The sequence below is a fragment of the Pristiophorus japonicus genome, unplaced genomic scaffold (assembly GCF_044704955.1).
Source record: "Pristiophorus japonicus isolate sPriJap1 unplaced genomic scaffold, sPriJap1.hap1 HAP1_SCAFFOLD_113, whole genome shotgun sequence".
In the NCBI taxonomy this organism is placed as follows: domain Eukaryota; kingdom Metazoa; phylum Chordata; class Chondrichthyes; family Pristiophoridae; genus Pristiophorus; species Pristiophorus japonicus.
The window spans coordinates 101,470-129,229 of record NW_027250788.1 but is presented as its reverse complement, the minus strand read 5'-3'; the positions used below and the strand labels follow the sequence as shown (position 1 = coordinate 129,229).

Sequence of the window (27,760 nt, the reverse complement as noted above, 5' to 3'; positions counted from 1 at the left end):
CTTATTTTCAAATACAAATCAAATCAAGACAAGACAAGACATGACTGACTGACTGACTTTGTTTATATAAATATATGTATCAATATTTATATATGCATATATTTACATACATTCCCTACTTTTTAACTTTCACAATAAATGTGCTTTTCTGTTCTGCCTGCATTGGCTCTATTACATTTGACCTCTTTTACAGCACACGCAGCTTCTGTCTGATCCTGCAAAAAAGCACTCGCGACTTTAAAAGATGGCCTTTGTTGCCCACATCTTCCCTTGTGGCTTGTCTTACACCATGGGCTTACTCTGTTTGGGTATTTACTGACTGCACACCCTGAGTTCCAGTGGATTTCATGCAGTCGCACAGACTTCGTTCAATCAAAAATATATAGATTAAACAACAATTATTTATTTATTTCAATCAAATCAAATTCAATTTTTTGCAATAAAATTGTAAATTTATTTATTTTCTTGTGATGATAAATATATATATGTTTTAAATTGTCTTTTTGTCTGGGTTGGTTTTACTTCCCTCCCTCTTTCCTGCTTGTCTATCACCTGTGGCTTCAACAACCGTCCCAGTCCCGCGTGCTCATGAGAACCGCGCTCATTCACGCACAACACAATTGCATTCAGGAATGAAAGAAATTCCACTTTATTCTTCTGAAAGGGAACTGCTGTCCGTGAAGGGCAATTCTACAGCTGTGCAAGAGGGATGTGCTTCCTGTCCAGGATCATTCGATGTCTGTTTCAACGGGATGGTTGTCAGTTCCGGTTCATCAATTGCCCCTTTAAAACGTATTTTCTCATTATCCAGATCATCCTGTAAATGTAAAAAGGAGTGTGATTATCAGCTGTGATAACCGAATTGTTAAACTGTTGTGTTTCAAGCTACATTGACGTTGCCTGTGTCCGTGCACATCCATATCGCAGCGCCTCTGTTCATTACTCAAAATAAGCTCATGTTTTCCGACATCCACTCCTTGATGTAACCCTTGTCCCAAATTTGCTCTCAATATAAAAAACAACAAATTATATACCGACGGTAGAGGCCGCGTGGCCTAAAGGATAACGTGTCTGACTTCGATTGTAACTGTGATCTTATCAGAAGATTGCAGGTTCGAGTCCGTCAGCTATCGCGCTTCGTGAAATTTTATATTCTTTGTTTTGATGCTGCCTCAAAACCAACCATCTCGGACAGTCACTCACCTGAAGTCAAGGAAGCCTGTGTGCTTTAAGAAGCTCATGGCACATTTCCATCACTGTCGATCTGGTTGCTCGGGCAAAACAAACGGTGAAGTGGACTTTCGTGCACTTTATTTCTGTTCGAATGCAAAAAGTAGGGGATGGATGTCTGACTTTGCAGTAAATAGGAGACAAGGTGACTGATAGGTTGATGCAATGGACTGCTGATCCAGTATGCCCCCAGCTTCGTCGTTATTGTGTTGAACATTTTCCCCTAGTTTTTTTATTCAATCACATTTATCCTCATTGCCAAATTCACCTTTTACTGAAAAGGATGCAGCTCGTTGGTGAAGTAATGTCACAAAAAATAATCACTTCATAAAAGGTAAAACATGAGCAGGACGATGGAGAGGGGGACTCATGAGATCTGTCTCTGAGAGTCAGCACAGGCACGATGGGCCGAATAGCAAACTAACGTCAGAAACTGAGAGCTACGTTCCTCACTGTCGGCGGCTCGTTGGTCTAGGGGTATGATTCTCGCTTTGGGATTATAATAATTGAAATGCGAGAGGTCCCGGGTTCAAATCCCGGACGAGCCCTGCCAACTTTTAGTCAAAAAACGACTTCTCAGCCGGTCGACATGTGAGAAAACTGACATGTTTCAAATTAAAACGTGTGATTGCACTCCGTTGTGCACACAGCGTCCAAAAATCCTGGAGATTCCCAGGAGCAAAGTGAAACTCACCGAACTGAGTAAAGTTCATGTCTCTCAGATGCACTCGGCTCTGCGTCTCATTGGACAACATAAACCGCGGTTTGATTCCGGCAAATACTTGATCAGTGTATTTTCCTTTCTGCACGCATGAGCTCACCTCCACAGGGATAAGCATACATTCAACGTCAATCTCAAATTCAACGTGAAACAGACTCTGCCCTGAATATGATTGCGTCCTGTTTCTCTCGCGCTGAAAAGATGTGAGAAGCTGGCTTTGGATTTAGTCCCTTGTCTGCCGAATTTAAACCGTGCAGGAAATCAATCCGGGGTGGCCAAGCTGCCTGGTCTGAATAAAAGGCGTTCAAACCCTACATTCCAGGCATGTTATAGTGTTCTGGCCTCAACATTCGGTTCAACGTATCGGATCATAAGCACCGCTCCCATTGTCTGCTAATGGGTCTGCTGTTCACACTAACACCTCCTCTGGTCCATCCTTTCTTACTTTATTGCCCGCTTACCACCCACTTTGCCTTTTCGTATTGTGCCATTTATTATTCAATCAATCCTACGCTCCACTCTATCACAGGCATTCCCTTTTGTCCTTCCTCGCTGCCTATTTTTTTCCAGGCGCTATTTTCGTGGAAAAATCTGTAAATTTTACATTTTTCTTAAAATATCGGAATGATCATCTGACTGAACGTGAGCCCGGGAAATTCATCCACAGAATGTTCACGGCCTGCTGAGTTTTACAGAATGATTTGTTTTTGTTCAGTGTCTTTCTGTATCCCTTTTAAGGTGATGTGCTGGTCTGCCCGGGGACATTCTCTGTCTCTCCAAAATGGTGTGCTATCAGTATCGGATCATTATCTATCTGTTTAAAAGGAATGTGCTGTCTGTCCCGGATGTCAAATTTCAAATTTCAAAAATTGCCTTTGGAGGGTGCAGAATTCTTAGTTTGTTGGTGTGTTTGTGTAAGTGAGAGAGTGCGTGGAAACATTCTGCGCCATCTTACTGTGCATTTCATATCATGGGCGGAAAAATGCATTACATGCAACTTGAAGCCACACTGATTTGATTCAACACGCATTCGGGGACTGCCTGACAGGAGAAGAATCTGCTGTGGGATTTTGCTATTCCACATGTGAAAGAAGGCAAATTATATAATTTAGAAACATAGCGATTTTAGCGAGAGCTTGCGGATGGGCTGTGTGACATGATGAGCTCTTCCCCCTTATTTTCAAATACAAATCAAATCAAGACAAGACAAGACATGACTGACTGACTGACTTTGTTTATATAAATATATGTATCAATATTTATATATGCATATATTTACATACATTCCCTACTTTTTAACTTTCACAATAAATGTGCTTTTCTGTTCTGCCTGCATTGGCTCTATTACATTTGACCTCTTTCACAGCACACGCAGCTTCTGTCTGATCCTGCAAAAAAGCACTCGCGACTTTAAAAGATGGCCTTTGTTGCCCACATCTTCCCTTGTGGCTTGTCTTACACCATGGGCTTACTCTGTTTGGGTATTTACTGACTGCACACCCTGAGTTCCAGTGGATTTCATGCAGTCGCACAGACTTCGTTCAATCAAAAATATATAGATTAAACAACAATTATTTATTTATTTCAATCAAATCAAATTCAATTTTTTGCAATAAAATTGTAAATTTATTTATTTTCTTATAATGATAAATATATATATGTTTTAAATTGTCTTTTTGTCTGGGTTGGTTTTACTTCCCTCCCTCTTTCCTGCTTGTCCATCACCTGTGGCTTCAACAACCGTCCCAGTCCCGCGTGCTCATGAGAACCGCGCTCATTCACGCACAACACAATTGCATTCAGGAATGAAAGAAATTCCACTTTATTCTTCTGAAAGGGAACTGCTGTCCGTGAAGGGCAATTCTACAGCTGTGTAAGAGGGATGTGCTTCCTGTCCAGGATCATTCGATGTCTGTTTCAACGGGATGGTTGTCAGTTCCGGTTCATCAATTGCCCCTTTAAAACGTATTTTCTCATTATCCAGATTATCCTGTACATGTAAAAAGGAGTGTGATTAGCAGCTGTGAAAACCGAATTGTTAAACTGTTGTGTTTCAAGCTACGTTGACGTTGCCTGTGTCCGTGCACATCCATATCGCAGCGCCTCTGTTCATTACTCAAAATAAGCTCATGTTTTCCGACATCCACTCCTTGATATAACCCTTGTCCCAAATTTGCTCTAAATATAAAAAACAACAAATTATATACCGACGGTAGAGGCCGCGTGGCCTAAAGGATAAGGTGTCTGACTTCGATTGTAACTGTGATCTTATCAAAAGGTTGCAGGTTCGAGTCCGTCAGCTATCGCGCTTCGTGAAATTTTATATTCTTTGTTTTGATGCTGCCTCAAAACCAACCATCTCGGACAGTCACTCACCTGAAGTCAAGGAAGCCTGTGTGCTTTAAGAAGCTAATGGCACATTTCCATCACTGTCGATCTGGTTGCTCGGGCAAAACAAACGGTGAAGTAGACTTTCGTGCACTTTATTTCTGTTCGAATGCAAAAAGTAGGGGATGGATGTCTGACTTTGCAGTAAATAGGAGTCAAGGTGACTGATAGGTTGATGCAATGGACTGCTGATCCAGTATGCCCCCAGCTTCGTCGTTATTGTGTTAAACATTTTCCCCTAGTTTTTTTATTCAATCACATTTATCCTCATTGCCAAATTCACCTTTTACTGAAAAGGATGCAGCTCGTTGGTGAAGTAATGTCACAAAAAATAATCACTTCATAAAAGGGAAAACATTAGCAGGACGATGGAGAGGGGGACTCATGAGATCTGTCTCTGAGAGTCAGCACAGGCACGATGGGCCGAATAGCAAACTAACGTCAGAAACTGAGAGCTACGTTCCTCACTGTCGGCGGCTCGTTGGTCTAGGGGTATGATTCTCACTTTGGGATTATAATAATTGAAATGCGAGAGGTCCCGGGTTCAAATCCCGGACGAGCCCTGCCAACTTTTAGTCAAAAAACGACTTCTCAGCCGGTCGACATGTGAGAAAACTGACATGTTTCAAATTAAAACGTGTGATTGCACTCCGTTGTTCACACAGCGTCCAAAAATCCTGGAGATTCCCAGGAGCAAAGTGAAACTCACCGAACTGAGTAAAGTTCATGTCTCTCAGATGCACTCGGCTCTGCGTCTCATTGGACAACATAAACCGCGGTTTGATTCCGGCAAATACTTGATCAGGGTATTTTCCTTTCTGCACGCATGAGCTCACCTCCACAGGGATAAGCATACATTCAACGTCAATCTCAAATTCAACGTGAAACAGACTCTGCCCTGAATATGATTGCGTCCTGTTTCTCTCGCGCTGAAAAGATGTGAGAAGCTGGCTTTGGATTTAGTCCCTTGTCTGCCGAATTTAAACCGTGCAGGAAATCAATCCGGGGTGGCCAAGCTGCCTGGTCTGAATAAAAGGCGTTCAAACCCTACATTCCAGGCATGTTATAGTGTTCTGGCCTCAACATTCGGTTCAACGTATCGGATCATAAGCACCGCTCCCATTGTCTGCTAATGGGTCTGCTGTTCACACTAACACCTCCTCTGGTCCATCCTTCGTTACTTTATTGCCCGCTTACCACCCACTTTGCCTTTTCGCATTGTGCCATTTATTATTCAATCAATCCTACGCTCCACTGTATGACAGGCATTCCCTTTTGTCCTTCCTCGCTGCCTATTTTTTTCCAGGCGCTATTTTCGTGGAAAAATCTGTAAACTTTACATTTTTCTTAAAATATCGGAATGATCATCTGACGGAACGTGAGCCCGGGAAATTCATCCACAGAATGTTCACGGCCTGCTGAGTTTTACAGAATGATTTGTTTTTGTTCAGTGTCTTTCTGTATCCCTTTTAATGTGATGTGCTGGTCTGCCCGGGGTAATTCTCTGTCTCTCCAAAATGGTGTGCTATCAGTATCGGATCATTATCTATCTGTTTAAAAGGAATGTGCTGTCTGTCCCGGATGTCAAATTTCAAATTTCAAAAACTGCCTTTGGAGGGTGCAGAATTCTTAGTTTGTTGGTGTGTTTGTGTAAGTGAGAGAGTGCGTGGAAACATTCTGCACGATCTTACTGTGCATTTCATATCATGGGAGGAAAAATGCATTACATGCAACTTGAAGCCACACTGATTTGATTCAACACGCATTCGGGGACTGCCTGACAGGAGAAGAATCTGCTGTGGGATTTTGCTATTCCACATGTGAAAGAAGGCAAATTATATAAGTTAGAAACATAGCGATTTTAGCGAGAGCTTGCGGATGGGCTGTGTGACATGATGAGCTCTTCCCCCTTATTTTCAAATACAAATCAAATCAAGACAAGACAAGACATGACTGACTGACTGACTTTGTTTATATAAATATATGTATCAATATTTATATATGCATATATTTACATACATTCCCTACTTTTTAACTTTCACAATAAATGTGCTTTTCTGTTCTGCCTGCATTGGCTCTATTACATTTGACCTCTTTTACAGCACACGCAGCTTCTGTCTGATCCTGCAAAAAAGCACTCGCGACTTTAAAAGATGGCCTTTGTTGCCCACATCTTCCCTTGTGGCTTGTCTTACACCATGGGCTTACTCTGTTTGGGTATTTACTGACTGCACACCCTGAGTTCCAGTGGATTTCATGCAGTCGCACAGACTTCGTTCAATCAAAAATATATAGATTAAACAACAATTATTTATTTATTTCAATCAAATCAAATTCAATTTTTTGCAATAAAATTGTAAATTTATTTATTTTCTTATGATGATAAATATATATATGTTTTAAATTGTCTTTTTGTCTGGGTTGGTTTTACTTCCCTCCCCCTTTCCTGCTTGTCTATCACCTGTGGCTTCAACAACCGTCCCAGTCCCGCGTGCTCATGAGAACCGCGCTCATTCACGCACAATACAATTACATTCAGGAATGAAAGAAATTCCACTTTATTCTTCTGAAAGGGAACTGCTGTCCGTGAAGGGCAATTCTACAGCTGTGTAAGAGGGATGTGCTTCCTGTCCAGGATCATTCGATGTCTGTTTCAACGGGATGGTTGTCAGTTCCGGTTCATCAATTGCCCCTTTAAAACGTATTTTCTCATTATCCAGATCATCCTGTACATGTAAAAAGGAGTGTGATTATCAGCTATGATAACCGAATTGTTAAACTGTTGTGTTTCAAGTTACATTGACGTTGCCTGTGTCCGTGCACATCCATATCGCAGCGCCTCTGTTCATTACTCAAAATAAGCTCATGTTTTCCGACATCCACTCCTTGATGTAACCCTTGTCCCAAATTTGCTCTCAATATAAAAAACAACAAATTATACACCGACGGTAGAGGCCGCGTGGCCTAAAGGATAAGGTGTCTGACTTCGATTGTAACTGTGATCTTATCAGAAGATTGCAGGTTCGAGTCTGTCAGCTATCGTGCTTCGTGAAATTTTATATTCTTTGTTTTGATGCTGCCTCAAAACCAACCATCTCGGACAGTCACTCACGTGAAGTCAAGGAAGCCTGTGTGCTTTAAGAAGCTAATGGCACATTTCCATCACTGTCGATCTGGTTGCTCGGGCAAAACAAACGGTGAAGTAGACTTTCGTGCACTTTATTTCTGTTCGAATGCAAAAAGTAGGGGGTGGATGTCTGACTTTGCAGTAAATAGGAGACAAGGTGACTGATAGGTTGATGCAATGGACTGCTGATCCAGTATGCCCCCAGCTTCGTCGTTATTGTGTTAAACATTTTCCCCTAGTTTTTTTATTCAATCACATTTATCCTCATTGCCAAATTCACCTTTTACTGAAAAGGATGCAGCTCGTTGGTGAAGTAATGTCACAAAAAATAATCACTTCATAAAAGGTAAAACATCAGCAGGACCATGGAGAGGGGGACTCATGAGATCGGTCTCTGTGAGTCAGCACAGGTACGATGGGCCGAATAGCAAACTAACGTCAGAAACTGAGAGCTACGTTCTTCACTGTCGGCGGCTCGTTGGTCTAGGGGTATGATTCTCGCTTTGGGATTATAATAATTGAAATGCGAGAGGTCCCAGGTTCAAATCCGGACGAGCCCTGCCAACTTTTAGTCAAAAAACGACTTCTCAGCCGGTCGACATGTGAGAAAACTGACATGTTTCAAATTAAAACGTGTGATTGCACTCCGTTGTGCACACAGCGTCCAAAAATCCTGGAGATTCCCAGGAGCAAAGTGAAACTCACCGAACTGAGTAAATTTCATGTCTCTCAGATGCACTCGGCTCTGCGTCTCATTGGACAACATAAACCGCGGTTTGATTCCGGCAAATACTTGATCAGGGTATTTTCCTTTCTGCACGCATGAGCTCACCTCCACAGGGATAAGCATACATTCAACGTCAATCTCAAATTCAACGTGAAACAGACTCTGCCCTGAATATGATTGCGTCCTGTTTCTCTCGCGCTGAAAAGATGTGAGAAGCTGGCTTTGGATTTAGTCCCTTGTCTGCCGAATTTAAACCGTGCAGGAAATCAATCCGGGGTGGCCAAGCTGCCTGGTCTGAATAAAAGGCGTTCAAACCCTACATTCCAGGCATGTTATAGTGTTCTGGCCTCAACATTCGGTTCAACGTATCGGATCATAAGCACCGCTCCCATTGTCTGCTAATGGGTCTGCTGTTCACACTAACACCTCCTCTGGTCCATCCTTCGTTACTTTATTGCCCGCTTACCACCCACTTTGCCTTTTCGCATTGTGCCATTTATTATTCAATCAATCCTACGCTCCACTGTATGACAGGCATTCCCTTTTGTCCTTCCTCGCTGCCTATTTTTTTCCAGGCGCTATTTTCGTGGAAAAATCTGTAAACTTTACATTTTTCTTAAAATATCGGAATGATCATCTGACGGAACGTGAGCCCGGGAAATTCATCCACAGAATGTTCACGGCCTGCTGAGTTTTACAGAATGATTTGTTTTTGTTCAGTGTCTTTCTGTATCCCTTTTAATGTGATGTGCTGGTCTGCCCGGGGTAATTCTCTGTCTCTCCAAAATGGTGTGCTATCAGTATCGGATCATTATCTATCTGTTTAAAAGGAATGTGCTGTCTGTCCCGGATGTCAAATTTCAAATTTCAAAAACTGCCTTTGGAGGGTGCAGAATTCTTAGTTTGTTGGTGTGTTTGTGTAAGTGAGAGAGTGCGTGGAAACATTCTGCACGATCTTACTGTGCATTTCATATCATGGGAGGAAAAATGCATTACATGCAACTTGAAGCCACACTGATTTGATTCAACACGCATTCGGGGACTGCCTGACAGGAGAAGAATCTGCTGTGGGATTTTGCTATTCCACATGTGAAAGAAGGCAAATTATATAAGTTAGAAACATAGCGATTTTAGCGAGAGCTTGCGGATGGGCTGTGTGACATGATGAGCTCTTCCCCCTTATTTTCAAATACAAATCAAATCAAGACAAGACAAGACATGACTGACTGACTGACTTTGTTTATATAAATATATGTATCAATATTTATATATGCATATATTTACATACATTCCCTACTTTTTAACTTTCACAATAAATGTGCTTTTCTGTTCTGCCTGCATTGGCTCTATTACATTTGACCTCTTTTACAGCACACGCAGCTTCTGTCTGATCCTGCAAAAAAGCACTCGCGACTTTAAAAGATGGCCTTTGTTGCCCACATCTTCCCTTGTGGCTTGTCTTACACCATGGGCTTACTCTGTTTGGGTATTTACTGACTGCACACCCTGAGTTCCAGTGGATTTCATGCAGTCGCACAGACTTCGTTCAATCAAAAATATATAGATTAAACAACAATTATTTATTTATTTCAATCAAATCAAATTCAATTTTTTGCAATAAAATTGTAAATTTATTTATTTTCTTATGATGATAAATATATATATGTTTTAAATTGTCTTTTTGTCTGGGTTGGTTTTACTTCCCTCCCCCTTTCCTGCTTGTCTATCACCTGTGGCTTCAACAACCGTCCCAGTCCCGCGTGCTCATGAGAACCGCGCTCATTCACGCACAATACAATTACATTCAGGAATGAAAGAAATTCCACTTTATTCTTCTGAAAGGGAACTGCTGTCCGTGAAGGGCAATTCTACAGCTGTGTAAGAGGGATGTGCTTCCTGTCCAGGATCATTCGATGTCTGTTTCAACGGGATGGTTGTCAGTTCCGGTTCATCAATTGCCCCTTTAAAACGTATTTTCTCATTATCCAGATCATCCTGTACATGTAAAAAGGAGTGTGATTATCAGCTATGATAACCGAATTGTTAAACTGTTGTGTTTCAAGTTACATTGACGTTGCCTGTGTCCGTGCACATCCATATCGCAGCGCCTCTGTTCATTACTCAAAATAAGCTCATGTTTTCCGACATCCACTCCTTGATGTAACCCTTGTCCCAAATTTGCTCTCAATATAAAAAACAACAAATTATACACCGACGGTAGAGGCCGCGTGGCCTAAAGGATAAGGTGTCTGACTTCGATTGTAACTGTGATCTTATCAGAAGATTGCAGGTTCGAGTCTGTCAGCTATCGTGCTTCGTGAAATTTTATATTCTTTGTTTTGATGCTGCCTCAAAACCAACCATCTCGGACAGTCACTCACGTGAAGTCAAGGAAGCCTGTGTGCTTTAAGAAGCTAATGGCACATTTCCATCACTGTCGATCTGGTTGCTCGGGCAAAACAAACGGTGAAGTAGACTTTCGTGCACTTTATTTCTGTTCGAATGCAAAAAGTAGGGGGTGGATGTCTGACTTTGCAGTAAATAGGAGACAAGGTGACTGATAGGTTGATGCAATGGACTGCTGATCCAGTATGCCCCCAGCTTCGTCGTTATTGTGTTAAACATTTTCCCCTAGTTTTTTTATTCAATCACATTTATCCTCATTGCCAAATTCACCTTTTACTGAAAAGGATGCAGCTCGTTGGTGAAGTAATGTCACAAAAAATAATCACTTCATAAAAGGTAAAACATCAGCAGGACCATGGAGAGGGGGACTCATGAGATCGGTCTCTGTGAGTCAGCACAGGTACGATGGGCCGAATAGCAAACTAACGTCAGAAACTGAGAGCTACGTTCTTCACTGTCGGCGGCTCGTTGGTCTAGGGGTATGATTCTCGCTTTGGGATTATAATAATTGAAATGCGAGAGGTCCCGGGTTCAAATCCCGGACGAGCCCTGCCAACTTTTAGTCAAAAAACGACTTCTCAGCCGGTCGACATGTGAGAAAACTGACATGTTTCAAATTAAAACGTGTGATTGCACTCCGTTGTTCACAAAGCGTCCAAAAATCCTGGAGATTCCCAGGAGCAAAGTGAAACTCACCGAACTGAGTAAAGTTCATGTCTCTCAGATGCACTCGGCTCTGCGTCTCATTGGACAACATAAACCGCGGTTTGATTCCGGCAAATACTTGATCAGTGTATTTTCCTTTCTGCACGCATGAGCTCACCTCCACAGGGATAAGCATACATTCAACGTCAATCTCAAATTCAACGTGAAACAGACTCTGCCCTGAATATGATTGCGTCCTGTTTCTCTCGCGCTGAAAAGATGTGAGAAGCTGGCTTTGGATTAGTCCCTTGTCTGCCGAATTTAAACCGTGCAGGAAATCAATCCGGGGTGGCCAAGCTGCCTGGTCTGAATAAAAGGCGTTCAAACCCTACATTCCAGGCATGTTATAGTGTTCTGGCCTCAACATTCGGTTCAACGTATCGGATCATAAGCACCGCTCCCATTGTCTGCTAATGGGTCTGCTGTTCACACTAACACCTCCTCTGGTCCATCCTTCGTTACTTTATTGCCCGCTTACCACCCACTTTGCCTTTTCGCATTGTGCCATTTATTATTCAATCAATCCTACGCTCCACTGTATCACAGGCATTCCCTTTTGTCCTTCCTCGCTGCCTATTTTTTTCCAGGCGCTATTTTCGTGGAAAAATCTGTAAACTTTACATTTTTCTTAAAATATCGGAATGATCATCTGACTGAACGTGAGCCCGGCAAATTCATCCACAGAATGTTCACGGCCTGCTGAGTTTTACAGAATGATTTGTTTTTGTTCAGTGTCTTTCTGTATCCCTTTTAAGGTGATGTGCTGGTCTGCCCGGGGTCATTCTCTGTCTCTCCAAAATGGTGTGCTATCAGTATCGGATCATTATCTATCTGTTTAAAAGGAATGTGCTGTCTGTCCCGGATGTCAAATTTCAAATTTCAAAAACTGCCTTTGGAGGGTGCAGAATTCTTAGTTTGTTGGTGTGTTTGTGTAAGTGAGAGAGTGCGTGGAAGCATTCTGCGCGATCTTACTGTGCATTTCATATCATGGGAGGAAAAATGCATTACATGCAACTTGAAGCCACACTGATTTGATTCAACACGCATTCGGGGACTGCCTGACAGGAGAAGAATCTGCTGTGGGATTTTGCTATTCCACATGTGAAAGAAGGAAAATTATATAAGTTAGAAACATAGCGATTTTAGCGAGAGCTTGCGGATGGGCTGTGTGACATGATGAGCTCTTCCCCCTTATTTTCAAATACAAATCAAATCAAGACAAGACAAGACAAGACATGACTGACTGACTGACTTTGTTTATATAAATATATTTATCAATATTTATATATGCATATATTTACATACATTTCCTACTTTTTAACTTTCACAAGAAATGTGCTTTTCTGTTCTGCCTGCATTGGCTCTATTACATTTGACCTCTTTCACAGCACACGCAGCTTCTGTCTGATCCTGCAAAAAAGCACTCGCGACTTTAAAAGATGGCCTTTGTTGCCCACATCTTCCCTTGTGGCTTGTCTTACACCATGGGCTTACTCTGTTTGGGTATTTACTGACTGCACACCCTGAGTTCCAGTGGATTTCATGCAGTCGCACAGACTTCGTTCAATCAAAAATATATAGATTAAACAACAATTATTTATTTATTTCAATCAAATCAAATTCAATTTTTTGCAATAAAATTGTAAATTTATTTATTTTCTTATGATGATAAATATATATATGTTTTAAATTGTCTTTTTGTCTGGGTTGGTTTTACTTCCCTCCCTCTTTCCTGCTTGTCTGTCACCTGTGGCTTCAACAACCGTCCCAGTCCCGCGTGCTCATGAGAACCGCGCTCATTCACGCACAACACAATTGCATTCAGGAATGAAAGAAATTCCACTTTATTCTTCTGAAAGGGAACTGCTGTCCGTGAAGGGCAATTGTACAACTGTGTAAGAGGGATGTGCTTCCTGTCCAGGATCATTCGATGTCTGTTTCAACGGGATGGTTGTCAGTTCCGGTTCATCAATTGCCCCTTTAAAACGTATTTTCTCATTATCCAGATTATCCTGTACATGTAAAAAGGAGTGTGATTAGCAGCTGTGATAACCGACTTGTTAAACTGTTGTGTTTCAAGCTACATTGACGTTGCCTGTGTCCGTGCACATCCATATCGCAGCGCATCTGTTCATTACTCAAAATAAGCTCATGTTTTCCGACATCCACTCCTTGATATAACCCTTGTCCCAAATTTGCTCTCAATATAAAAAACAACAAATTATATACCGACGGTAGAGGCCGCGTGGCCTAAAGGATAAGGTGTCTGATTTCGATTGTAACTGTGATCTTATCAGAAGATTGCAGGTTCGAGTCCGTCAGCTATTGTGCTTCGTGAAATTTTATATTCTTTGTTTTGATGCTGCCTCAAAACCAACCATCTCGGACAGTCACTCACCTGAAGTCAAGGAAGCCTGTGTGCTTTAAGAAGCTAATGGCACATTTCCATCACTGTCGATCTGGTTGCTCGGGCAAAACAAACGGTGAAGTAAACTTTCGTGCACTTTATTTCTGTTCGAATGCAAAAAGTAGGGGATGGATGTCTGACTTTTCAGTAAATAGGAGACAAGGTGACTGATAGGTTGATGCAATGGACTGCTGATCCAGTATGCCCCCAGCTTCGTCGTTATTGTGTTAAACATTTTCCCCTAGTTTTTTTATTCAATCACATTTATCCTCATTGCCAAATTCACCTTTTACTGAAAAGGATGCAGCTCGTTGGTGAATTAATGTCACAAAAAATAATCACTTCATCAAAGGGAAAACATTAGCAGGACGATGGAGAGGGGGACTCATGAGATCGGTCTCTGAGAGTCAGCACAGGCACGATGGGCCGAATAGCAAACTAACGTCAGAAACTGAGAGCTACGTTCCTTGCTGTCGGCGGCTCGTTGGTCTCGGGGTGTGATTCTCGCTTTGGAATTATAATAATTGAAATGCGAGAGGTCACGGGTTCAAATCCCGGACGAGCCCTGCCAACTTTTAGTCAAAAAACGACTTCTCAGCCGGTCGACATGTGAGAAAACTGACATGTTTCAAATTAAAACGTGTGATTGCACTCCGTTGTTCACACAGCGTCCAAAAATCCTGGAGATTCCCAGGAGCAAAGTGAAACTCACCGAACTGAGTAAAGTTCATGTCTCTCAGATGCACTCGGCTCTGCGTCTCATTGGAGAACATAAACCGCGGTTTGATTCCGGCAAATACTTGATCAGTGTATTTTCCTTTCTGCACGCATGAGCTCACCTCCACAGGGATAAGCATACATTCAACGTCAATCTCAAATTCAACGTGAAACAGACTCTGCCCTGAATATGATTGCGTCCTGTTTCTCTCGCGCTGAAAAGATGTGAGAAGCTGGCTTTGGATTTAGTCCCTTGTCTGCCGAATTTAAACCGTGCAGGAAATCAATCCGGGCTGGCCAAGCTGCCTGGTCTGAATAAAAGGCGTTCAAACCCTACATTCCAGGCATGTTATAGTGTTCTGGCCTCAACATTCGGTTCAACGTATCGGATCATAAGCACCGCTCCCATTGTCTGCTAATGGGTTGCTGTTCACACTAACACCTCCTCTGGTCCATCCTTTCTTACTTTATTGCCCGCTTACCACCCACTTTGCCTTTTCGCATTGTGCCAATTATTATTCAATCAATCCTACGCTCCACTGTATCACAGGCATTCCCTTTTGTGCTTCCTCGCTGCCTATTTTTTTCCAGGCGCTATTTTCGTGGAAAAATCTGTAAACTTTACATTTTTCTTAAAATATCGGAATGATCATCTGACGGAACGTGAGCCCGGGAAATTCATCCACAGAATGTTCACGGCCTGCTGAGTTTTACAGAATGATTTGTTTTTGTTCAGTGTCTTTCTGTATCCCTTTTAAGGTGATGTGCTGGTCTGCCCGGGGTCATTCTCTGTCTCTCCAAAATGGTGTGCTATCAGTATCGGATCATTATCTATCTGTTTAAAAGGAATGTGCTATCTGTCCCGGATGTCAAATTTCAAATTTCAAAAACTGCCTTTGGAGGGTGCAGAATTCTTAGTTTGTTGGTGTGTTTGTGTATGTGAGAGAGTGCGTGGAAACATTCTGCGCGATCTTACTGTGCATTTCATATCATGGGAGGAAAAATGCATTACATGCAACTTGAAGCCACACTGATTTGATTCAACACGCATTCGGGGACTGCCTGACAGGAGAAGAATCTGCTGTGGGATTTTGCTATTCCACATGTGAAAGAAGGCAAATTATATAAGTTAGAAACATAGCGATTTTAGCGAGAGCTTGCGGATGGGCTGTGTGACATGATGAGCTCTTCCCCCTTATTTTCAAATACAAATCAAATCAAGACAAGACAAGACATGACTGACTGACTGACTTTGTTTATATAAATATATGTATCAATATTTATATATGCATATATTTACATACATTCCCTACTTTTTAACTTTCACAATAAATGTGCTTTTCTGTTCTGCCTGCATTGGCTCTATTACATTTGACCTCTTTCACAGCACACGCAGCTTCTGTCTGATCCTGCAAAAAAGCACTCGCGACTTTAAAAGATGACCTTTGTTGCCCACATCTTCCCTTGTGGCTTGTCTTACACCATGGGCTTACTCTGTTTGGGTATTTACTGACTGCACACCCTGAGTTCCAGTGGATTTCATGCAGTCGCACAGACTTCGTTCAATCAAAAATATATAGATTAAACAACAATTATTTATTTATTTCAATCAAATCAAATTCAATTTTTTGCAATAAAATTGTAAATTTATTTATTTTCTTATTATGATAAATATATATATGTTTTAAATTGTCTTTTTGTCTGGGTTGGTTTTACTTCCCTCCCTCTTTCCTGCTTGTCTATCACCTGTGGCTTCAACAACCGTCCCAGTCCCGCGTGCTCATGAGAACCGCGCTCATTCACGCACAACACAATTGCATTCAGGAATGAAAGAAATTCCACTTTATTCTTCTGAAAGGGAACTGCTGTCCGTGAAGGGCAATTCTACAGCTGTGTAAGAGGGATGTGCTTCCTGTCCAGGATCATTCGATGTCTGTTTCAACGGGATGGTTGTCAGTTCCGGTTCATCAATTGCTCCTTTAAAACGTATTTTCTCATTATCCAGATCATCCTGTACATGTAAAAAGGAGTGTGATTATCAGCTGTGATAACCGAATTGTTAAACTGTTGTGTTTCAAGCTACATTGACGTTGCCTGTGTCCGTGCACATCCATATCGCAGCGCATCTGTTCATTACTCAAAATAAGCTCATGTTTTCCGATATCCACTCCTTGATATAACCCTTGTCCCAAATTTGCTCTCAATATAAATAACAACAAATTATATACCGTCGGTAGAGGCCGCGTGGCCTAAAGGATAAGGTGTCTGACTTCGATTGTAACTGTGATCTTATCAGAAGATTGCAGGTTCGAGTCCGTCAGCTATTGCGCTTCGTGAAATTTTATATTCTTTGTTTTGATGCTGCCTCAAAACCAACCATCTCGGACAGTCACTCACCTGAAGTCAAGGAAGGCTGTGTGCTTTAAGAAGCTAATGGCACATTTCCATCAATGTCGATCTGGTTGCACGGGCAAAACAAGCGGTGAAGTAGACTTTCGTGCACTTTATTTCTGTTCGAATGCAAAAAGTAGGGGATGGATGTCTGACTTTGCAGTAAATAGGAGACAAGGTGACTGATAGGTTGATGCAATGGACTGCTGATCAGGTATGCCCCCAGCTTCGTCGTTATTGTGTTAAACATTTTCCCCTAGTTTTTTTATTCAATCACATTTATCCTCATTGCCAAATTCACCTTTTACTGAAAAGGATGCAGCTCGTTGGTGAAGTAATGTCACAAAAAATAATCACTTCATCAAAGGGAAAACATTATCAGGACGATGGAGAGGGGGACTCATGAGATCGGTCTCTGAGAGTCAGCACAGGCACGATGGGCCGAATAGCAAACTAACGTCAGAAACTGAGAGCTACGTTCCTCAGTGTCGGCGGCTCGTTGGTCTAGGGGTATGATTCTCGCTTTGTGATTATAATAATTGAAATGCGAGAGGTCGCGGGTTCAAATCCCAGACGAGCCCTGCCAACTTTTAGTCAAAAAACGACTTCTCAGCCGGTCGACATGTGAGAAAACTGACATGTTTCAAATTAAAACGTGTGATTGCACTCCGTTGTTCACACAGAGTCCAAAAATCCTGGAGATTCCCAGGAGCAAAGTGAAACTCACCGAACTGAGTGAAGTTCATGTCTCTCAGATGCACTCGGCTCTGCGTCTCATTGGACAACATAAACCGCGGTTTGATTCCGGCAAATACTTGATCAGTGTATTTTCCTTTCTGCACGCATGAGCTCACCTCCACAGGGATAAGCATACATTCAACGTCAATCTCAATTCAACGTGAAACAGACTCTGCCCTGAATATGATTGCGTCCTGTTTCTCTCGCGCTGAAAAGATGTGAGAAGCTGGCTTTGGATTTAGTCCCTTGTCTGCCGAATTTAAACCGTGCAGGAAATCAATCCGGGGTGGCCAAGCTGCCTGGTCTGAATAAAAGGCGTTCAAACCCTACATTCCAGGCATGTTATAGTGTTCTGGCCTCAACATTCGGTTCAACGTATCGGATCATAAGCACCGCTCCCATTGTCTGCTAATGGGTCTGCTGTTCACACTAACACCTCCTCTGGTCCATCCTTCGTTACTTTATTGCCCGCTTACCACCCACTTTGCCTTTTCGCATTGTGCCATTTATTATTCAATCAATCCTACGCTCCACTGTATCACAGGCATTCCCTTTTGTCCTTCCTCGCTGCCTATTTTTTTCCAGGCGCTATTTTCGTGGAAAAATCTGTAAACTTTACATTTTTCTTAAAATATCGGAATGATCATCTGACGGAACGTGAGCCCGGGAAATTCATCCACAGAATGTTCACTGCCTGCTGAGTTTTACAGAATGATTTGTTTTTGTTCAGTGTCTTTCTGTATCCCTTTTAAGGTGATGTGCTGGTCTGCCCGGGGTCATTCTCTGTCTCTCCAAAATGGTGTGCTATCAGTATCGGATCATTATCTATCTGTTTAAAAGGAATGTGCTGTCTGTCCCGGATGTCAAATTTCAAATTTCAAAAACTGCCTTTGGAGGGTGCAGAATTCTTAGTTTGTTGGTGTGTTTGTGTAAGTGAGAGAGTGCGTGGAAACATTCTGCGCGATCTTACTGTGCATTTCATATCATGGGAGGAAAAATGCATTACATGCAACTTGAAGCCACACTGATTTGATTCAACACGCATTCGGGGATTGCCTGACAGGAGAAGAATCTGCTGTGGGATTTTGCTATTCCACATGTGAAAGAAGGCAAATTATATAAGTTAGAAACATAGCGATTTTAGCGAGAGCTTGCGGATGGGCTGTGTGACATGATGAGCTCTTCCCCCTTATTTTCAAATACAAATCAAATCAAGACAAGACAAGACATGACTGACTGACTGACTTTGTTTATATAAATATATGTATCAATATTTATATATGCATATATTTACATACATTCCCTACTTTTTAACTTTCACAATAAATGTGCTTTTCTGTTCTGCCTGCATTGGCTCTATTACATTTGACCTCTTTCACAGCACACGCAGCTTCTGTCTGATCCTGCAAAAAAGCACTCGCGACTTTAAAAGATGGCCTTTGTTGCCCACATCTTCCCTTGTGGCTTGTCTTACACCATGGGCTTACTCTGTTTGGGTATTTACTGACTGCACACCCGGAGTTCCAGTGGATTTCATGCAGTCGCACAGACTTCGTTCAATCAAAAATATATAGATTAAACAACAATTATTTATTTATTTCAATCAAATCCAATTCAATTTTTTGCAATAAAATTGTAAATTTATTTATTTTCTTATGATGATAAATATATATATGTTTTAAATTGTCTTTTTGTATGGGTTGGTTTTACTTCCCTCCCTCTTTCCTGCTTGTCTATCACCTGTGGCTTCAACAACCGTCCCAGTCCCGCGTGCTCATGAGAACCGCGCTCATTCACGCACAACACAATTGCATTCAGGAATGAAAGAAATTCCACTTTATTCTTCTGAAAGGGAACTGCTGTCCGTGAAGGGCAATTCTACAGCTGTGTAAGAGGGATGTGCTTCCTGTCCAGGATCATTCGATGTCTGTTTCAACGGGATGGTTGTCAGTTCCGGTTCATCAATTGCCCCTTTAAAACGTATTTTCTCATTATCCAGATCATCCTGTACATGTAAAAAGGAGTGTGATTATCTGCTGTGATAACCGAATTGTTAAACTGTTGTGTTTCAAGCTACATTGACGTTGCCTGTGTCCGTGCACATCCATATCGCAGCGCATCTGTTCATTACTCAAAATAAGCTCATGTTTTCCGATATCCACTCCTTGATGTAACCCTTGTCCCAAATTTGCTCTCAATATAAAAAACAACAAATTATATACCGACGGTAGAGGCCGCGTGGCCTAAAGGATAAGGTGTCTGACTTCGATTGTAACTGTGATCTTATCAGAAGATTGCAGTTTCGAGTCCGTCAGCTATCGCGCTTCGTGAAATTTTATATTCTTTGTTTTGATGCTGCCTCAAAACCAACCATCTCGGACAGTCACTCACCTGAAGTCAAGGAAGCCTGTTTGCTTCAAGAAGCTAATGGCACATTTCCATCAATGTCGATCTGGTTGCACGGGCAAAACAAGCGGTGAAGTAGACTTTCGTGCACTTTATTTCTGTTCGAATGCAAAAAGTAGGGGATGGATGTCTGACTTTGCAGTAAATAGGAGTCAAGGTGACTGATAGGTTGATGCAATGGACTGCTGATCCAGTATGCCCCCAGCTTCGTCGTTATTGTGTTAAACATCTTCCCCTTGTTTTTTTATTCAATCACATTTATCCTCATTGCCAAATTCACCTTTTACTGAAAAGGATGCAGCTCGTTGGTGAAGTAATGTCACAAAAAATAATCACTTCATCAAAGGGAAAACATTAGCAGGACGATGGAGAGGGGGACTCATGAGATCGGTCTCTGAGAGTCAGCACAGGCACGATGGGCCGAATAGCAAACTAACGTCAGAAACTGAGAGCTACGTTCTTCGCTGTCGGCGGCTCGTTGTCTAGGGGTATGATTCTCGCTTTGGGATTATAATAGTTGAAAAGCGAGAGGTCCCGAGTTCAAATCCCGGACGAGCCCTGCCAACTTTTTGTCAAAAAACGACGTCTCAGCCGGTCGACATGTGAGAAAACTGACATGTTTCAAATTAAAACGTGTGATTGCACTCCTTTGTTCAAACAGCGTCCAAAAATCCTGGAGATTCCCAGGAGCAAAGTGCAACTCACCGAACTGAGTAAAGTTCATGTCTCTCAGATGTACTCGGCTCTGCGTCTCATTGGACAACCTGAACCGCGGTTTGATTCCGCCAAATACTTGATCAGGGTATTTTCCTTTCTGCACGCATGAGCTCACCTCCACAGGGATAAGCATACATTCAACGTCAATCTCAAATTCAACGTGAAACAGACTCTGCCCTGAATATGATTGCGTCCTGTTTCTCATGCGCTGAAAAGATGTGAGAAGCTGGCTTTGGATTTAGTCCCTTGTCTGCCGAATTTAAACCGTGCAGGAAATCAATCCGGGGTGGCCAAGCTGCCTGGTCTGAATAAAAGGCGTTCAAACCCTACATTCCAGGCATGTTATAGTGTTCTGGCATCAACATTCGGTTCAACGTATCGGATCATAAGCACTGCTCCCATTGTCTGCTAATGGGTCTGCTGTTCACACTAACACCTCCTCTGGTCCATCCTTTCTTACTTTATTGCCCGCTTACCACCCACTTTGCCTTTTCGCATTGTGCCAATTATTATTCAATCAATCCTACGCTCCACTGTATCACAGGCATTCCCTTTTGTCCTTCCTCGCTGCCTATTTTTTTCCAGGCGCTATTTTCGTGGAAAAATCTGTAAACTTTACATTTTTCTTAAAATATCGGAATGATCATCTGACTGAACGTGAGCCCGGGAAATTCATCCACAGAATGTTCACGGCCTGCTGAGTTTTACAGAATGATTTGTTTTTGTTCAGTGTCTTTCTGTATCCCTTTTAAGGTGATGTGCTGGTCTGCCCGGCGTCATTCTCTGTCTCTCCAAAATGGTGTGCTATCTGTATCGGATCATTATCTATCTGTTTAAAAGGAATGTGCTGTCTGTCCCGGATGTCAAATTTCAAATTTCAAAAACTGCCTTTGGAGTGTGCAGAATTCTTAGTTTGTTGGTGTGTTTGTGTAAGTGAGAGAGTGCGTGGAAACATTCTGCGCGATCTTACTGTGCATTTCATATCATGGGAGGAAAAATGCATTACATGCAACTTGAAGCCACACTGATTTGATTCAACACGCATTCGGGGACTGCCTGACAGGAGAAGAATCTGCTGTGGGATTTTGCTATTCCACATGTGAAAGAAGGCAAATTATATAAGTTAGAAACATAGCGATTTTAGCGAGAGCTTGCGGATGGGCTGTGTGACATGATGAGCTCTTCCTCCTTATTTTCAAATACAAATCAAATCAAGACAAGACAAGACATGACTGACTGACTGACTTTGTTTATATAAATATATGTATCAATATTTATATATGCATATATTTACATACATTCCCTACTTTTTAACTTTCACAATAAATGTGCTTTTCTGTTCTGCCTGCATTGGCTCTATTACATTTGACCTCTTTCACAGCACACGCAGCTTCTGTCTGATCCTGCAAAAAAGCACTCGCGACTTTAAAAGATGGCCTTTGTTGCCCACATCTTCCCTTGTGGCTTGTCTTACACCATGGGCTTACTCTGTTTGGGTATTTACTGACTGCACACCCTGAGTTCCAGTGGATTTCATGCAGTCGCACAGACTTCGTTCAATCAAAAATATATAGATTAAACAACAATTACTTATTTATTTCAATCAAATCAAATTCAATTTTTTGCAATAAAATTGTAAATTTATTTATTTTCTTATTATGATAAATATGTATATGTTTTAAATTGTCTTTTTGTCTGGGTTGGTTTTACTTCCCTCCCTCTTTCCTGCTTGTCTATCACCTGTGGCTTCAACAACCGTCCCAGTCCCGCGTGCTCATGAGAACCGCGCTCATTCACGCACAACACAATTGCATTCAGGAATGAAAGAAATTCCACTTTATTCTTCTGAAAGGGAACTGCTGTCCGTGAAGGGCAATTCTACAGCTGTGTAAGAGGGATGTGCTTCCTGTCCAGGATCATTCGATTTCTGTTTCAACGGGATGGTTGTCAGTTCCGGTTCATCAATTGCCCCTTTAAAACGTATTTTCTCATTATCCAGATCATCCTGTACATGTAAAAAGGAGTGTGATTATCAGCTGTGATAACCGAATTGTTAAACTGTTGTGTTTCAAGCTACATTGACGTTGCCTGTGTCCGTGCACATCCATATCGCAGCGCATCTGTTCATTACTCAAAATAAGCTCATGTTTTCCGACATCCACTCCTTGATATAACCCTTGTCCCAAATTTGCTCTCAATATAAAAAACAACAAATTATAGACCGACGGTAGAGGCCGCGTGGCCTAAAGGATAAGGTGTCTGACTTCGATTGCAACTGTGATCTTATCAGAAGATTGCAGGTTCGAGTCCGTCAGCTATCGCGCTTCGTGAAATTTTATATTCTTTGTTTTGATGCTGCCTCAAAACCAACCATCTCGGACAGTCACTCACCTGAAGTCAAGGAAGCCTGTGTGCTTTAAGAAGCTAATGGCACATTTCCATCACTGTCGATCTGGTTGCTAGGGCAAAACAAACGGTGAAGTAGACTTTCGTGCACTTTATTTCTGTTCGAATGCAAAAAGTAGGGGATGGATGTCTGACTTTGCAGTAAATAGGAGTCAAGGTGACTGATAGGTTGATGCAATGGACTGCTGATCCAGTATGCCCCCAGCTTCGTCGTTATTGTGTTAAACATTTTCCCCTAGTTTTTTTTATTCAATCACATTTATCCTCATTGCCAAATTCACCTTTTACTGAAAAGGATGCAGCTCGTTGGTGAAGTAATGTCACAAAAAATAATCACTTCATAAAAGGTAAAACATTAGCAGGACGATGGAGAGGAGGACTCATGAGATCGGTCTCTGAGAGTTAGCACAGGCACGATGGGCCGAATAGCAAACTAACGTCAGAAACTGAGAGCTACGTTCCTCACTGTCGGCGGCTCGTTGGTCTAGGGGTATGATTCTCGCTTTGGGATTATAATAATTGAAATGCGAGAGGTCCCGGGTTCAAATCCCGGACGAGCCCTGCCAACTTTTAGTCAAAAAACGACTTCTCAGCTGGTCGACATGTGAGAAAACTGACATGTTTCAAATTAAAACGTGTGATTGCACTCCGTTGTTCACACAGCGTCCAAAAATCCTGGAGATTCCCAGGAGCAAAGTGAAACTCACCGAACTGAGTTAAGTTCATGTCTCTCAGATGCACTCGGCTCTGCGTCTCATTGGACAACATAAACCGCGGTTTGATTCCGGCAAATACTTGATCAGGGTATTTTCCTTTCTGCACGCATGAGCTCACCTCCACAGGGATAAGCATACATTCAACGTCAATCTCAAATTCAACGTGAAACAGACTCTGCCCTGAATATGATTGCGTCCTGTTTCTCATGCGCTGAAAAGATGTGAGAAGCTGGCTTTGGATTTAGTCCCTTGTCTGCCGAATTTAAACCGTGCAGGAAATCAATCCGGGGTGGCCAAGCTGCCTGGTCTGAATAAAAGGCGTTCAAACCCTACATTCCAGGCATGTTATAGTGTTCTGGCATCAACATTCGGTTCAACGTATCGGATCATAAGCACTGCTCCCATTGTCTGCTAATGGGTCTGCTGTTCACACTAACACCTCCTCTGGTCCATCCTTTCTTACTTTATTGCCTGCTTACCACCCACTTTGCCTTTTCGCATTGTGCCAATTATTATTCAATCAATCCTACGCTCCACTGTATCACAGGCATTCCCTTTTGTCCTTCCTCGCTGCCTATTTTTTTCCAGGCGCTATTTTCGTGGAAAAATCTGTAAACTTTACATTTTTCTTAAAATATCGGAATGATCATCTGACTGAACGTGAGCCCGGGAAATTCATCCACAGAATGTTCACGGCCTGCTGAGTTTTACAGAATGATTTGTTTTTGTTCAGTGTCTTTCTGTATCCCTTTTAAGGTGATGTGCTGGTCTGCCCGGCGTCATTCTCTGTCTCTCCAAAATGGTGTGCTATCAGTATCGGATCATTATCTATCTGTTTAAAAGGAATGTGCTGTCTGTCCCGGATGTCAAATTTCAAATTTCAAAAACTGCCTTTGGAGTGTGCAGAATTCTTAGTTTGTTGGTGTGTTTGTGTAAGTGAGAGAGTGCGTGGAAACATTCTGCGCGATCTTACTGTGCATTTCATATCATGGGAGGAAAAATGCATTACATGCAACTTGAAGCCACACTGATTTGATTCAACACGCATTCGGGGACTGCCTGACAGGAGAAGAATCTGCTGTGGGATTTTGCTATTCCACATGTGAAAGAAGGCAAATTATATAAGTTAGAAACATAGCGATTTTAGCGAGAGCTTGCGGATGGGCTGTGTGACATGATGAGCTCTTCCTCCTTATTTTCAAATACAAATCAAATCAAGACAAGACAAGACATGACTGACTGACTGACTTTGTTTATATAAATATATGTATCAATATTTATATATGCATATATTTACATACATTCCCTACTTTTTAACTTTCACAATAAATGTGCTTTTCTGTTCTGCCTGCATTGGCTCTATTACATTTGACCTCTTTCACAGCACACGCAGCTTCTGTCTGATCCTGCAAAAAAGCACTCGCGACTTTAAAAGATGGCCTTTGTTGCCCACATCTTCCCTTGTGGCTTGTCTTACACCATGGGCTTACTCTGTTTGGGTATTTACTGACTGCACACCCTGAGTTCCAGTGGATTTCATGCAGTCGCACAGACTTCGTTCAATCAAAAATATATAGATTAAACAACAATTACTTATTTATTTCAATCAAATCAAATTCAATTTTTTGCAATAAAATTGTAAATTTATTTATTTTCTTATTATGATAAATATGTATATGTTTTAAATTGTCTTTTTGTCTGGGTTGGTTTTACTTCCCTCCCTCTTTCCTGCTTGTCTATCACCTGTGGCTTCAACAACCGTCCCAGTCCCGCGTGCTCATGAGAACCGCGCTCATTCACGCACAACACAATTGCATTCAGGAATGAAAGAAATTCCACTTTATTCTTCTGAAAGGGAACTGCTGTCCGTGAAGGGCAATTCTACAGCTGTGTAAGAGGGATGTGCTTCCTGTCCAGGATCATTCGATTTCTGTTTCAACGGGATGGTTGTCAGTTCCGGTTCATCAATTGCCCCTTTAAAACGTATTTTCTCATTATCCAGATCATCCTGTACATGTAAAAAGGAGTGTGATTATCAGCTGTGATAACCGAATTGTTAAACTGTTGTGTTTCAAGCTACATTGACGTTGCCTGTGTCCGTGCACATCCATATCGCAGCGCATCTGTTCATTACTCAAAATAAGCTCATGTTTTCCGACATCCACTCCTTGATATAACCCTTGTCCCAAATTTGCTCTCAATATAAAAAACAACAAATTATATACCGTCGGTAGAGGCCGCGTGGCCTAAAGGATAAGGTGTCTGACTTCGATTGCAACTGTGATCTTATCAGAAGATTGCAGGTTCGAGTCCGTCAGCTATCGCGCTTCGTGAAATTTTATATTCTTTGTTTTGATGCTGCCTCAAAACCAACCATCTCGGACAGTCACTCACCTGAAGTCAAGGAAGCCTGTGTGCTTTAAGAAGCTAATGGCACATTTCCATCACTGTCGATCTGGTTGCTAGGGCAAAACAAACGGTGAAGTAGACTTTCGTGCACTTTATTTCTGTTCGAATGCAAAAAGTAGGGGATGGATGTCTGACTTTGCAGTAAATAGGAGTCAAGGTGACTGATAGGTTGATGCAATGGACTGCTGATCCAGTATGCCCCCAGCTTCGTCGTTATTGTGTTAAACATTTTCCCCTAGTTTTTTTATTCAATCACATTTATCCTCATTGCCAAATTCACCTTTTACTGAAAAGGATGCAGCTCGTTGGTGAAGTAATGTCACAAAAAATAATCACTTCATAAAAGGTAAAACATTAGCAGGACGATGGAGAGGGGGACTCATGAGATCGGTCTCTGAGAGTTAGCACAGGCACGATGGGCCGAATAGCAAACTAACGTCAGAAACTGAGAGCTACGTTCCTCACTGTCGGCGGCTCGTTGGTCTAGGGGTATGATTCTCGCTTTGGGATTATAATAATTGGAATGCGAGAGGTCCCGGGTTCAAATCCCGGACGAGCCCTGCCAACTTTTAGTCAAAAAACGACTTCTCAGCTGGTCGACATGTGAGAAAACTGACATGTTTCAAATTAAAACGTGTGATTGCACTCCGTTGTTCACACAGCGTCCAAAAATCCTGGAGATTCCCAGGAGCAAAGTGAAACTCACCGAACTGAGTAAAGTTCATGTCTCTCAGATGCACTCGGCTCTGCGTCTCATTGGACAACATAAACCGCGGTTTGATTCCGGCAAATACTTGATCAGGGTATTTTCCTTTCTGCACGCATGAGCTCACCTCCACAGGGATAAGCATACATTCAACGTCAATCTCAAATTCAACGTGAAACAGACTCTGCCCTGAATATGATTGCGTCCTGTTTCTCTCGCGCTGAAAAGATGTGAGAAGCTGGCTTTGGATTTAGTCCCTTGTCTGCCGAATTTAAACCGTGCAGGAAATCAATCCGGGGTGGCCAAGCTGCCTGGTCTGAATAAAAGGCGTTCAAACCCTACATTCTAGGCATGTTATAGTGTTCTGGCCTCAACATTCGGTTCAACGTATCGGATCATAAGCACCGCTCCCATTGTCTGCTAATGGGTCTGCTGTTCACACTAACACCTCCTCTGGTCCATCCTTTCTTACTTTATTGCCCGCTTACCACCCACTTTGCCTTTTCGCATTGTGCCAATTATTATTCAATCAATCCTACGCTCCACTGTATCACAGGCATTCCCTTTTGTCCTTCCTCGCTGCCTATTTTTTTCCAGGCGCTATTTTCGTGGAAAAATCTGTAAACTTTACATTTTCCTTAAAATATCGGAATGATCATCTGACTGAACGTGAGCCCTGGAAATTCATCCACAGAATGTTCACGGCCTGCTGAGTTTTACAGAATGATTTGTTTTTGTTCAGTGTCTTTCTGTATCCCTTTTAAGGTGATGTGCTGGTCTGCACGGCGTCATTCTCTGTCTCTCCAAAATGGTGTGCTATCAGTATCGGATCATTATCTATCT

At 42.0% G+C, this 27,760-nt stretch overlaps 5 non-coding genes across 5 annotated transcripts; all 5 read left to right on the top strand.

Moving 5' to 3' along the window:
* The first annotated feature begins 1,690 nt into the window (after positions 1-1,690).
* trnap-ugg (transfer RNA proline (anticodon UGG)) lies at positions 1,691-1,778 on the top strand. Its single transcript is given in 2 exon segments — positions 1,691-1,726; positions 1,743-1,778. It is a non-coding gene; the product is annotated as a tRNA-Pro (tRNA).
* Positions 1,779-4,814: 3,036 nt separating this feature from the next.
* Positions 4,815-4,902, top strand: trnap-ugg (transfer RNA proline (anticodon UGG)). The gene is given in 2 exon segments: positions 4,815-4,850; positions 4,867-4,902. It is a non-coding gene; the product is annotated as a tRNA-Pro (tRNA).
* A 6,159-nt stretch (positions 4,903-11,061) lies between these two features.
* On the top strand, positions 11,062-11,149 carry trnap-ugg (transfer RNA proline (anticodon UGG)). The gene is given in 2 exon segments: positions 11,062-11,097; positions 11,114-11,149. It is a non-coding gene; the product is annotated as a tRNA-Pro (tRNA).
* Positions 11,150-23,559: 12,410 nt separating this feature from the next.
* On the top strand, positions 23,560-23,647 carry trnap-ugg (transfer RNA proline (anticodon UGG)). The gene is given in 2 exon segments: positions 23,560-23,595; positions 23,612-23,647. It is a non-coding gene; the product is annotated as a tRNA-Pro (tRNA).
* Positions 23,648-26,683: 3,036 nt separating this feature from the next.
* Positions 26,684-26,771, top strand: trnap-ugg (transfer RNA proline (anticodon UGG)). Its single transcript is given in 2 exon segments — positions 26,684-26,719; positions 26,736-26,771. It is a non-coding gene; the product is annotated as a tRNA-Pro (tRNA).
* The last annotated feature ends 989 nt before the right edge of the window (positions 26,772-27,760 follow it).